Source organism: Misgurnus anguillicaudatus, chromosome 23 (genome assembly GCF_027580225.2).
Source record: "Misgurnus anguillicaudatus chromosome 23, ASM2758022v2, whole genome shotgun sequence".
Lineage (NCBI taxonomy): Eukaryota > Metazoa > Chordata > Actinopteri > Cypriniformes > Cobitidae > Misgurnus > Misgurnus anguillicaudatus.
In genome coordinates this window covers 31,795,348-31,808,891 of record NC_073359.2, presented here as the reverse complement: position 1 = coordinate 31,808,891, position 13,544 = coordinate 31,795,348, and the positions used below count along the sequence as shown (strand labels likewise).

General features: G+C 34.4%; 1 protein-coding gene across 1 annotated transcript in view; it reads right to left on the bottom strand.

Annotated features, from left to right (window-relative positions):
* Window positions 1–13,544, bottom strand: part of LOC141359458 (uncharacterized) — an 86,954-nt gene that overhangs the window by 1,836 nt on the left and 71,574 nt on the right. The gene's annotated exons all lie outside the window — the stretch shown is intronic.

The following is a 13,544-nucleotide window of genomic DNA, read 5'->3' as shown; positions in this document are numbered from 1 at the left end:
CTGGAAAACATGAGAGAATAAACAGAAATAAGAATCAAAGCAAATATTGTCAATATTAGGCCAGAGGTCTGATCTATTGGCCGTGTTTAATGTCTACTTAAAGTCAAATTGACTTAAACTTTAGAAATCATATCAAGGTTTAAAAACTTTTATCTCTTATAAGGGTGAGAGTTTAACGTTATAACATTAAAAGCAGTCTGTAAGAAATGAGGCGCATAAAAGTATTAATATTCGATTGCAATCCATGATAAATTAGTTCACACTGCTAATATATATATATATATATATATAATAAACAAACAAACAGTAAATCTTTACTTACCATAGACAGTAACATTGAATTTGGTTTTTATTATTTTGTTGCTTATGATCTCCATGTGATAAATTCCAGTGTGATTGGTTGTGATGTTTGTGATGGTGAGATCTCCAGTCTGATTATTCACCTGCAGTCTGTCTATGAATTTCCCATCAAGAGCATTAGCAAATATTGAGAATTTATTGGCCTCCTTGTTGAATTCTGCTATACGAGTCTCTTTAGATTCAGACATCCACTGTATTACATCATCTCTCTGTAGTTTAGTATCAGTGTATAGAGTAACAGATTCACCCTCCATCACTGACACTGACTTCACTTCATCATCAAACACACCTGAAGAACACAAACAGATTCACACAGATTAAATATCTACATTTAATTTAAGTTGGTCTTTTAAAGCTTAGCAGTAGTTTAGACTTCACATTTTTTCTAACATTTAATTAGCAGCATGAAAAATGTTAGCTTCAGTTTTTAAGTATCAGTTTATTTATTTAGATAAATATATATGAGAATTGATTTATTATATATAAAGTCATACTGTATTTAAATCAAACACAGAAGTAAGAGTAACAGATGATTATTATTCTGGATAAAATGCTCTAAAAAAAATATATAAAATAATTTTCATAATTTACCCATCAGACAGCAGAAACACAAAGAGAGATACATAAACATGAGAAACATTTTCTTCATCAGATGTTGTTGTCTGCAGTGAATGAGATGAAGACGACTCTGTGAGCTCTCACTTACTCTTCATGTGCTTCATACTTCCAGTTTAAAACCTCGGTGGGTTTTTCATATCTGATGTTTCCACTGAACTATGACATCTTTTAGAAAACATCAAGACGTATCGCAGATGCGAAAACATTTAACCTCTTACACTCTGAGGCTATTTTGGGGATTTCCGCCTCGATTTGGCCTACCCAATTTCAAAAGCTTCTCATACCCAAGTCTGTATTTAAAAGTGTGTAACTCTGGCCCTGGGTGGTAACGAAACATGCAGACACACTGTTAAGAAATTACCAGCATTTTACAATCCTTACCAGTGTTATTTTATAACTTGTTGTAATTAAGTTTCCCTGTAATATCCCAATGAATACCTGTGAAAACTATAGTATCCTTCGATTTTACAGCATTTAACTCCTATTTTACAGTAAAATCTTGCAATCTAAAACCTGCTGTTATATCACAAAAAGGTCTGTAATATCACAGCAACACAGTAAAAAATTTTAGGATTTCACAGCATTAAACTGTATTATTACAGTGAAATATTGTATTTAACCTCTTACACCCTGAAGCTATTTTGGGGATTTTCGCCAGGTTTTGGCCTACCCAATTTCAAAAGCTTCCCATACCCACATGCAGAGGTTTACATACAAAAGTTTAGTATCATTTTACAGGAAACCCTTTGAAATTACATAAAACACTGTTGAAAGTGCTAAACATGGTTGTATGTGATGTCAGTCCTCTAATAAACACAAAAATAAATAGGCGCTTTTTGATGTTTTTTCTAAAGTTTTTATTTGAAAGTGTATAACTCTGGACCTGGGTGCTCCAGCTACCTGCAGACAGTTTTGTTTGATTCCAGCAATTGTCAGCTTACAGAGGAAAATGATTTTTTTTCAAAAGTTATTTTACTCCAACTGATTTCTGCCTTAAAACATTTGAAGTGTCCCCATAACCACATACAGTGGAATAAATGCAATATCTTTATATAATTTTAAAGAAAACCCTTTAAAGTTACATAAAAAGCTGCTGTATCTGACGAATTTAGTTATTTATGTTGTTTTTCATATGATGAAAAACCAAATTGTCTTTTTTATGTTGTAAACACTGCCTTTGATAGTGTATAACTCTGGTTCTGGGTGCTCTAGCAGACTGCAGACAGTAAACATGCAAAAAAAAAGATCTCTTTAGCATGTCGCCTTCAAAAGTTATTCTTAATTTACTGAAGTGTGCGAAAATACATTTTCATATAAATATTATTTTTTTGTTTTGCACATATAATAAATAGCAAGGGATTATTCATGCACACAACCAAAGAAATGTTGTGAATGGACTCATTTTTTAGATTAGGACCTAAAAGAAAAGATGGTGTATCATTTGTGGCTTTATGTGCTATCTGAGGCTGTCCACACTCAAGTTTCACAAATGTTTACAAAAGACCAATTTTTTCCTCATAATTCATTTGACGATTTTTGGATATGTGATGACAATAGAACAAAAATTATGAGAGTAAGAGCTTTCATTTGATATAAGACTTGCCCATGTTTGTCATACTTGAAAAATATGAAATATGTGAATATTAAATCATATTAAAAAATTGTGTGTGTGTGTGGGGGGGGTGATAGTGTAAATTAAGTGTAAATCACTTTCTTACGGTAAAACATATCTCAAAGTGATGCATATCTGCAGAAAGTAGAGAGTCTAAGCTTTCAAACAGTATCTCATAAGTGGTACTGGACGCAGTACAGGGTCCACAGGGTCAAAAAAGTTAAAATAATACATCTTGCAAGTGTAAACAGAGACATCAAATAGACGTCTCTGAGATGTATATCAGGGTAGCCTCAAGACGAGTCACTCACTGTGAACGTAGGATCAGATGTACACTCTGAAAAAAATCTGTAGAAAAACGGACAAAGTACTGTGTAAATATGAAGAAATTTTCCGTATTTATGTTTTACAGGCATTTATCTGTTTTTTTTTAATAAAATGTTGCATTATGGGTGCAATAACTCCTGCTGCAATCTTTCACTTTTGCCTCTCTATCACCATCTCTGTTTGAAACCTAAAATTACATCTTGCTTGCAGAGTTATTTTCTAACATGGATGATGTTTAACTTCTAAACAAATGCTGTCAGAACAAGATACAAGTGTTAAACTATTCCAGCATCCACACATGTGATTTAGTAGACAAATCTTCTTTCTGACGTGACGTGTAAGTCAAATTGATATTTACCACAACACTTATCACATTAAATCTCCAGTTTATGTTTGTTTTAGATTCATTTGAAGTCACCACTATGGTGATTAGTGTTCCCTTTAGTTAGGCTTTTGTCCCTAGACCTTCACAGAACTGACTCTGCTCTTTCAGCATTGCAACAGTGTTTTTGCTTGTAGCAATTGCAACTTGTTTGTTGCTTGAGGAAGGAGAATTGTTTATGATGTCATATAAGCTTGGTTGTTTTTATGTTTTGCTGCCTAACATTTAAATATGAAATGATAAAATAAGAATAAAGAACTGAAATGTATAAGAGTGACACTCTATGCTGATCTAAAACACTAAATGTGTCAACTGTGGTTTTTGCTTCAGAGACATCAATACTTTGGATACAAATCTCAACAATGGTGAGAGTAAATGTTAAGAGAGTTTTCTGCAATCCTGGTACCCAGCATAGCATGCATTGCGGCATGAAGCTTTGTTGTTGGTTGTCACCATTGTTGCGTTTCATAGGCAGATTGAAGTGTCCCTAAAGGTTACGGAAAATGTTCTGTAAATCTACGGACAGTGTTCTATAAATCTACAGAATGTTCAGTTTTTGAATAAACAGAAATTCTGTAAACATAACGGAAAAGGTGCCGGTAATTTTCTGCCAGGACATTATCCGTTTTTTACGGATTATTTTTTTAGAGTGCAGGATAAACTGTTAAATATTAGGGATGTCTTCAAAGAGGAAGTACACTCTAAAAAAAGAATCTGTAAAAAAACGGATAATGTCCTGGCAGAAAATTACCGGTACCTTTTCCGTTATGTTTACAGACATTTCCGTTTATTCAAAAACTGAACATTCTGTAGATTTAAAGAACATTGTCCGTAGATTTACAGAACATTTTCCGTAACCTTTAGGGACACTTCAATCTGCCTATGAAACGCAACGATGGTGACAATCAACAACGAAGCTTCATGCCGCAATGCATGCTGGGTACCAGGATTGTAGAAAGCTCTTTCTTAACATTTACTCTCACCATTGTTGAGATTTGTATCCAAAGTGTTGATATCTCTGAAGCAAAAACCACAGCTGACACATTTTCAGCCATCTTATTCAATACATTGTGTTTTTAGATCAGCATACAGTCTCACTCTTATACATTTCAGTTCATTATTCTTATTTTATCATTTCATATTTAAATGTTAGACAGCATGACATAAAAACAACTAAGCTTATATGACATCATAGACAGTTCTCCTTACTCAAGCAACAAACAAGTTGCAATTGATACAAGCAAAAACACTGTTGCAATGCTAATAGAGAAGAGTCAGTTCTGGATGGTTAAGAGACAAAAGCCTAACTAAAGGGAACACTAATCACCATAGTGGTGACTTCAAAAGAATCTAAAACAAATACAAACTTTAGATTTAATGTGATAAATGTTGTGCTAAATATCCATTTGACTTACACGTCACGTCAGAAAGAAGATTTGTCTACTAAATCACATGTGTGGATGCTGGAATAGTTTAACATTTGTATCTTGTTCTGACAGCAGTTGTTTAGAAGTTAAACATCATCCATGTTAGAAAATAACTCTGCCAGCAAGTTGTAATTTTAGGTTTCAAACAGAGATGGTGATAGAGAGGCAAAAGTGAAAGATTGTAGCAGGGGTTATTGCACCCATAATGCAACATGTTATTAAAAATAACGGATAAATGCCTGTAAAACATAAATACGGAAAATTCCTTCATATTTACACAGTACTTTGTCCGTTTTTTTACGGATTTTTTTTAGAGTGTACAAGTCTGGACATCAAAAACAAAAAGAGAGGCTACAGAGGTCAGAGAAAAGGCGGTCTTGGAAGAACGAAATGTGAACGAAAACAATGTACATGTGAACGAAAACAATTATATCATTAAAACATGAAGTTATAGATTATAATTTATCAAAATCTTTACAAGTGAAAAAGTCTAACACAACCCCCCTAAAAAAATTTAGCACCAGCTGCCACTGCTCAAGAAAAGTTAATGGTTTAATTTACTACTTTTCGTGTTAATTTAAAGATGACATATTCAAGTAGTTAAATTCAGTTCTTTACTTATGAGCAGTTTGTGTTGTATTTCAGTTTGTATGGTTAATGTCAGCATGACAAAGTTTGGCTTCATAAGAGGACATTTTTTACGATCCGACCCTCAGCTTAAATGGTCCATACAACACTTGGTGATATCAACATGTGATGATGTCACACAAGTTTAATGGAAACATCAGAGAGAAAAAAACACACAGAGGTATGAAACTGGAACCACATGAAGACTAGGTGAGAGCTCACAGATTCGTCTTCATCTCATTGACTGTAGAAAATAACACAACATCTGATGAAGAAAATGTTTCTCATGTTTCTTTATCTCTCTTTGTGTTTCTGCTGTCGGACAGGTGAGTTATACACATATTTTAAAATTATATGTGGAAGCAGTTAATCCAGAATAATAATCATCTTTTACTCAGCAGATGCGAACTTGCTTTTATTCTTCTGCCTGATTTAATACAATCTTATTTTATTATGTATTAAATCAATTTCTCATCAAAGTTTATATTTATCTAAATAATCGCTGAAAGCTAAATATAACGTTTTTAATGTTAAATTAAATGTTTAAAAAAATTAATGAAATCTATTTGCAAAGGCAGAAATCCAAATCTCATTTGTTTTTAAAACTACTGTCAATTTCTAAGCTTTTCTAAAGACAAAGTTAAATTTACTAAAGACCGTTTATCTGTATGAATGTGCAGGTGTGTTTGGTGATGAAGTGAAGTCAGTGGTGGAGGGAGATTCTGTTACTCTATACACTAATCTTACTGAAATACAGAGCGCTCATCTGATATTGTGGAGGTTTGGACCTCAAGATACTCGTATAGCTCAAATCTATAAAGAGGCCAATAAGATCTCAATATATGATGATGATCTTGATGGGAGATTCAGAGACAGAGTGAAGCTGAATCATCAGAATGGAGATCTCATCATCACCAACATCACAACTCAACACACTGGACTTTATACAATAACCATCAGCGACAAACAGAAGCTAAAATCTGACAGGTTCAATATCACTGTCTATGGTGAGTAAAGATTTGTTGTGACATATGAACCAATATATTTATCTTAGCCGTGTAAACTCATTTTATAAGGTTTTGAGATCAAATATAAATACTTTAATGCACCTCATTATTTTCAGACTGTTTTGTAATATGTTTCTCAACCTCTATACGATCCTTAAAGTTAAGTTTCATTTTATTTATTAATCCATTATGACTGAAGACATTAAACAGTGTCAATAGATCGGACCTCTTGACTAATATTAATAATATTTGCTTTGATTCTTATTTCTCTCATGTTTTTCAGCTCATCTGCCCGTTCCTGTCATCAGCAGAGATTGCACATCATCATCATCAATAATATCAAATTGTTCATTATTGTGTTCAGTGTTGAATGTGAGAGATGTGAGTCTGTCCTGGTATAAAGGAAACAGTTTATTGTCCAGCATCAGTGTGTCTGATCTCAACATCAGACTCTCTCTATCTCTGGAGGTTGAATATCAGGATACAAACACATACAGATGTGTACTCAACAATACCATCACAAACCAAACTCAACATCTCAACATCACTCAACTCTGTCAGACGTCTTCAGGTGATGTTTGTGATTGTTAGTGTTTATTATTGAGCTAATGTCACATCAGTTCAACATATTTAGTTAAAGTAATGATATTCACTGTTTTAAGATCAGATTCAGTTACAGTAATGTTTGGTATTATTCATTACAGATCTTACCATTATTTTGATCTGTTGTGGTGTTGTTGGAAGTCTGATAATTGGAGCTGCAGTTCTGATCTTTTGGATCGACAGGAAACACAGAAACACACAGCAGGGTAAATGTTAACTAGCACTAATCTAAAAATACTAAACAATACCTTTTGTTAACAGATCAAGATGAGAGTTTTGGTTTGTAATGTGTCTGTGTTGTTGAAACAGTTCAGACGGGTGAAGAGGAAATCACTTACGTAGAAACAACTTTCCATCATAGACAAACATGTAAATCTGTAAGATCAATCTTTATTATTTATATTATTAACTGAAATGTTTTTGTTTTTATCACACACAGTGAAAGGTGACTTTTTGAAGAAACTCAGAAATAAAATTTTAATTGGATTTTTTTGTCATTACATAATTTCCATATTTCTATTTATGTTATTTCTGTGTTACTAATATAATAAATTCTGTAATAGTAATGATGAAAAAAGTTTTAAACACATGTCTGAATTATTATACTATGATAAGACTATGATTGTGTTGAGAGTAAAGATCTGTGATAATCATGAGGACAAGACAAACGCACCAACAAATCAGACAGACAAATGTAGAAATGGACCATTAAAATAAACATTAATATCATGTTGAAGAAACTTTTAAAGCAAACATTTTAAATTAACCCAGAAAATGTCGCCTTTACTTACATTTGAAGTATACATAACATTATTTAAACATAGATTTGTAAAGATTTGATTAACAGTTATAAATTGTTATTAAATGTTTTTGTGTTGTTGTGTACAGAAAGCTCAAGTGAAGGATGAAGTGGTGTATGCAGGAGTCCTGAGACGATGATCAAACTCAGTATAAACATTAAGATATTGAACTGAACTGTAAAATATTATAAAAATCACTGAACAAAATATAAAAGTATTCCTTATGTTTTATTTTTATACTGAATGCTTGTGACAGTTTAACAGCTTTACTTCTGGGTTAAAGTGAATGATGGTGGTGTGGAAAGAAATGTGGTTTTGTTCTGTTAGTGGACACAAGTTGTGAGTTTGTGTTTGACTATTATTGGCTGTTTGTGGTTGATGTGTATCTGTGTGTATATGTGAGAGGTGTGTGTGCGTGCGAGCGAGCGAGCGAGCGTGTGTGTGGGGGTCTTTTGCTAATTTGATATTATCTTTCACTTTATACAAGTCAACTTTACAAAAAATATTGAAAATATTGAGTTAAATCAATGCCAATGAATGACAAATAAAAAATTGCTGTAAATTAAACTTTTTGCATGAACAATTAAGTCTGTTGAAGCCACAGAAAGGTCATGGGTTTAATTACCACTAGTGTCAAAAGTATTCACATTCATCACTCAAGTAGAAGTATATATAGGGTTTAAAAATACTTAAAGTATCAACTCAAGCTTTTTACTCAAGTAAAAGTGTAAAAGTCCTGGTTTCAAGACTACTTACACTGAAAAAAATGATTCATTGAATTTAATCTTTTTTTTTAAGGTAAGTGGTTGCAATCAATTTATTTAAGCTACATTTAAACAAAAAATATATGTAAAGTAAAATAAAATATAAAACTTTTGTTTAAATGTAGCTTGAATGGGTTGGTTGCAACCACTTGCCTTGAGGAAATTGATTAAATTCAATGAATAATTTTTTTCAGTGTAGTATCAGAAAGGAAAAAAACTCCCGCACACTATCATATACTTGCAATTTGAAAAAAATTTATTCACAACAAAAATTTTTTTTCAAATTGCAAGTATATGATAGTGTGCGGGAGTTTTTTCCTTTCTGATACGACCTAATTGTTGGTCTTTTTTTTCCTACGCACCTATTCACTACAGGTGTGCGATGGAGTTTGTTCATTAATTGTTTCAGTGTAGTATAAAAGTAAAAGTAATGTAAGGGGAAAATTCCATTCCCAACTTCTGGTAAGACGCAGTAGGGGCCAGGCCCGGAGGCAACACAAAGTGTCCAGAGCCTCCTAGTGTCGCCAACACCTGCTGCCAGCCATTCGCCTGTCACCCAAACCTGCCCTCGAGTGACAGCACCTCCTGACAGGACACAGAGCCCCCAAACCCAGCAAGTGGCAGCCACAAGAACTGGCTGTGCTTCTTTGGCTGAACCAAGGATCCAGTGGCCCCAATCCTCAAAAAGAGCTGAGTGGCACCAGTTCAACGAGGACGTGAACCAGATCCTGGAAGTGACAGCCAAGGGGGATGTGGACCATCGACTGTTAACGATGACCACTCTCATAGTGAACATTGCAGCTGAGCCCTTTGTAGGGCAGAGTACCACAGGAGGAGGCGGAAAGAGAGAGCCAATGAAATGACATTGTACTCACAGATTCAGAAAAAATATAATAAAACAATTATACAATTAAATTGTTAACCACGTTTCTGTTGTTCCGTTCTTCTGTTGGCAGATTTACAGAGGGAGGTGCCACAAATGCATGAGAACAGTTTACAAAACCGCACAGATTGTTAACTTGTGGGTACGGTATATTTATCTGTACATGAGATCTGTACACCTCAAACACATCCTCGCGCAAGTTGAAATTATTGTCATGGCATGACACATAGTTAAATCCTGCAAGTTATCTAAACCGATGTACGCTATGTTTCCCGTTTGTGAATTCAACGATTTGTAGATTAGATTACATATAAAGTAAATGCACACACGCTTTTTGCCTCAAACGCGCCTTTGCGCAAGTTGAAAATATTCAACTCAAGCGAAAAATTTGCATAATACAAGGTTAAACCTTGTGAGTAATCTAGAGGTAGGATCGTGATGCTTTGCGTTTGGTTTGTACGCAACATTACACCTATTACATATTTTTTACTGTTTGTCAGGTTTACAAAATAGTGGACACCCAATATAATGCACACTATGAAATAGGAAGTGATTTCAGAATGTTGAATAATGCTGACTTTTGATATTAAGCGAACTGCAACCAGCAACTTCCCAGCTAACAGAAAAAAGTTCTAAGAACGTTCCCTGAAAGTTCTTTACGTTCCCAAAAACGTTCTGCCAACGTTAAAAGTGTCCAGTTTTCTTGACGTTCTAAGAACGTTTTTGTGTTGTCTCAACGTTAGAGAAATGTTACATTTTACCATTTTTAAACGTTATGACAATGTCATGTTTTAATGTTCACACAATGTTTAAAGGGGTCATATGATGAAAATGTTAGCATTGTCACTTTGTGGGTTTGAGCAAAAGTGTGTCGTTTTGGGTGTGTTTTTTGAGATGCAAATGAGCGGATGAAGTGCAGGCACTGGTCACAATGATGGTGGTTTGTTGTAATTGAGACTCTATTGTGCTGTCAAGTCCAAAGATGTGTCGTTTTGGGTGTGTTTTTTGGGATGCAGATGAGCGGATAAAGTTCAAACACTGATCACAATGATGGTGGTTTGTTGTAGTTCGTACTCAGTTGTGCTGTCAAGTCCTTCTTTTCTCTCTCTTTCTCTCTGCACTAAACGGCAGTGCAGTGGTTGGAGAGTTCGGATTGGGGAGGCGGTATTATTCTAATAAGATATCCTTATGACATCATAATGAAAGCCGAATTTCAATGACCTGTTTTTGCTCACACCTACAAAGTGGCAATGCTAACATTTTCATCATATGACCCCTTTAAAACAACAACTGTTTATTATATTGACTTGTTTAATTGTTATGTAAATGATAGAGAAACATTGCATTTTATTATATTTATTTTTTATATTTATATTATTTTATTATATTTATTATATTTTATATATTTATTATATATTATATATCTATTATATATAAGTTTAGATGTTGATGTTTTGTTTCATTTTAAGTCACCATTATTGTGATCAGTGTTCGTTTTAGTTGGGCTCTTGAGCCTTGTCTTTTACTTGCTAGTTTTTTCCCTGGTTGTATTAACTTTTTGTTAATACACCACATTTGCCACGAACACGCCAAGTCAGCAGTGCAATTCTGTGGCGCGGCGGCCGGCACACAATGGCAAAAAATCATTCCCAATCAATTTACTAATCAAAAGTTTATTTTCTGTCAATAATGTAAATGAGATCCAGCTCTTTCACAGCAGTTTGTCATTAAAGAGTTTTAGAAACTTTGGACAAAAATATCCACAATTTAATTGGGATGCACAAACATCAAGAATCAGACTATGAATCTCAACCATGGTGACAATTAAATGAAAAACTTCATGCTGCAATGCATGCTGGGTATTAACAAATTACAAATCTCATTCAGGACTCCCAGCATGCACTGCAGCATGGATAAATAATGATTTTTTTTTTTCAATTTTCTTTGTCACCAGGGTTGAGATTCATAGTCTGATTCTTGATGTTTGTGCGTCCCAATTGTGCGGCGGATGTTTTTTGTCCAGAGTTTCTTGAACTCCTTGGTGACAAACTGCTCTGAAAGTGCTGGATCTATATGCATTGTTGGCAGAAAATAGACTTTTGATTGGTGGATTGATTGGGAGTGATTTTTTGCCATTGTGTGCCAGCCACCACACCACAGAATTGCACTACTAACTTAACATGTTCGTGACAGGTGTGGTGTATTAACAAAAAGTTAACACAACCAGGGAAAAAACTAGCAAGCAAAAGACAAGGCTCAAGAGCCCAACTAAAACGAACACTAATCACAATAATGGTGACTTAAAATGAAACAAAACATCAACATCTAAACTTATATATAATAGATATATAATATATAATAAATATATAATATATAATAAATATAATAAAATAATATAGATATAAAAAATAAATATGGTAGAGTGCAGTGTTTCTCTATCATTTACATAACGATCATATAAGTCAATATAATAAACAGCTGTTGTTTTAAACATTGTGTGAACATTAAAACATGACATTGTCATAACGTTTAAAAATGGTAAAATGTAACATTACTCTAACGTTGAGACAACACAAAAACGTTCTTAGAACGTCAAGAAAACTGGACACTTTTAACGTTGGCAGAACGTTTTTGGGAACGTAAAGAACTTTCAGGGAACGTTCTTAGAACTTTTTTCTGTTAGCTGGGTTAATGCCTGTGCTCGCGCACATGCAATCGATGTAAGCAAGCCTCGGCCAAAACGGATCAACCGAGTCCTCCACATAAACCGAGTCCTCCACCCCTACTGAAAAATCCAGCTAAGACCAGCATAAGCTGGTGAGCTGGTTTTAGCTGGTCCCCAGCTTGGTTTCAGCTGGTTTTGCTGGTGTAGCAAGCAGGTCTAGCTGTGTTTTGGTCACATTTTTAGCTGGTCTAGCTGGACTTAGCTGGTCATGCTGGAATACCAGCTGGCCCACCAGCATGACCAGCTTTGTCAGGCTGGGAGGTCCAGCATAAACCACCTTAAACCAGCTACAACCAGCTAAAACCGGCTACCAGCTTATGCTGGTTTTAGCTGGATTTTTCAGTAGGGACATAAACATCAATGCGGGCGTTTGTAGATAATCTAGGAAGTCAGGAAAGGTCTTGTTTCTTTATGTTTGTTTACAGCCTTTGCTATAAAACGTGATTAATTCATAAAAAATTCTAGCATACTAGCATACTGTTTGGTAAGTTACCCGGATGTGCGGAGATACTCGGATGTAAACAACAGCATGCTTAATGTAGTATTTATTTATATTTTTTACTATCTACTTTAATAGTACAAGATTTACATTTTTTTTTATTTTACATACATTTAGTTATTCCTTAAGTGGCCCTATATTCACGTTGTCCGGATAAGAAATACAACTTGTGAGTTGGGAAGAACAAACACAAATGTTGTCAACACTCTTGCCCTGGAAATCCTGGTTCAGTTTGGCCAACCATAAGCTACTTGATTTGTTATAACTTTTGGCAATCTGTAGTACTCCAAATGTTTTTCCCAGTCCGATCGATTAGTACAGCCCAAATACACGACCGTAATTGACCCTCAGCAGCAAAAGTAATCGGAACCATTCGGTTCTTCTTCTTTCGTTTAATGGTGGACTGGTTTACTGAGCACATACTGCCACCTACTGTTCTATATATTGCCTATTTCAGCATTTTACATAGAAAGATAGGGAATAAAACTAACAACAGAATTCTGGTATTTAGCTGGTACTGCTCGCAGCTCCTCCAGCCTATACCCTGAACCCCGTCGAATCAAAACTTCTGTATCCCCCAAATCTTTATTAATCCTATAAATTAGTTCTGTACCATATATGTATTCCATTAAAACCCTATACCATATCTCTATTAACTTCAATTCCTAATATATAGACGGTTTCAGCAGTAACAACATAAACAAGTGGCTGTCGCGATCTGCACATAACTTCCGGTAAACTCCGCTAAGAATTAATAACAACAAAGTTCTTTAAACTAGTTTATTTATATAACAAGCACAAAAAACAACACATAGATTACCTAGGAAACCAAAACATTTGTTTTTTTCGACGAGCCATTTCTTCAAGAGATCAGTTTAGCAACTAGTCAGACCATTAAAAAATCGAAACC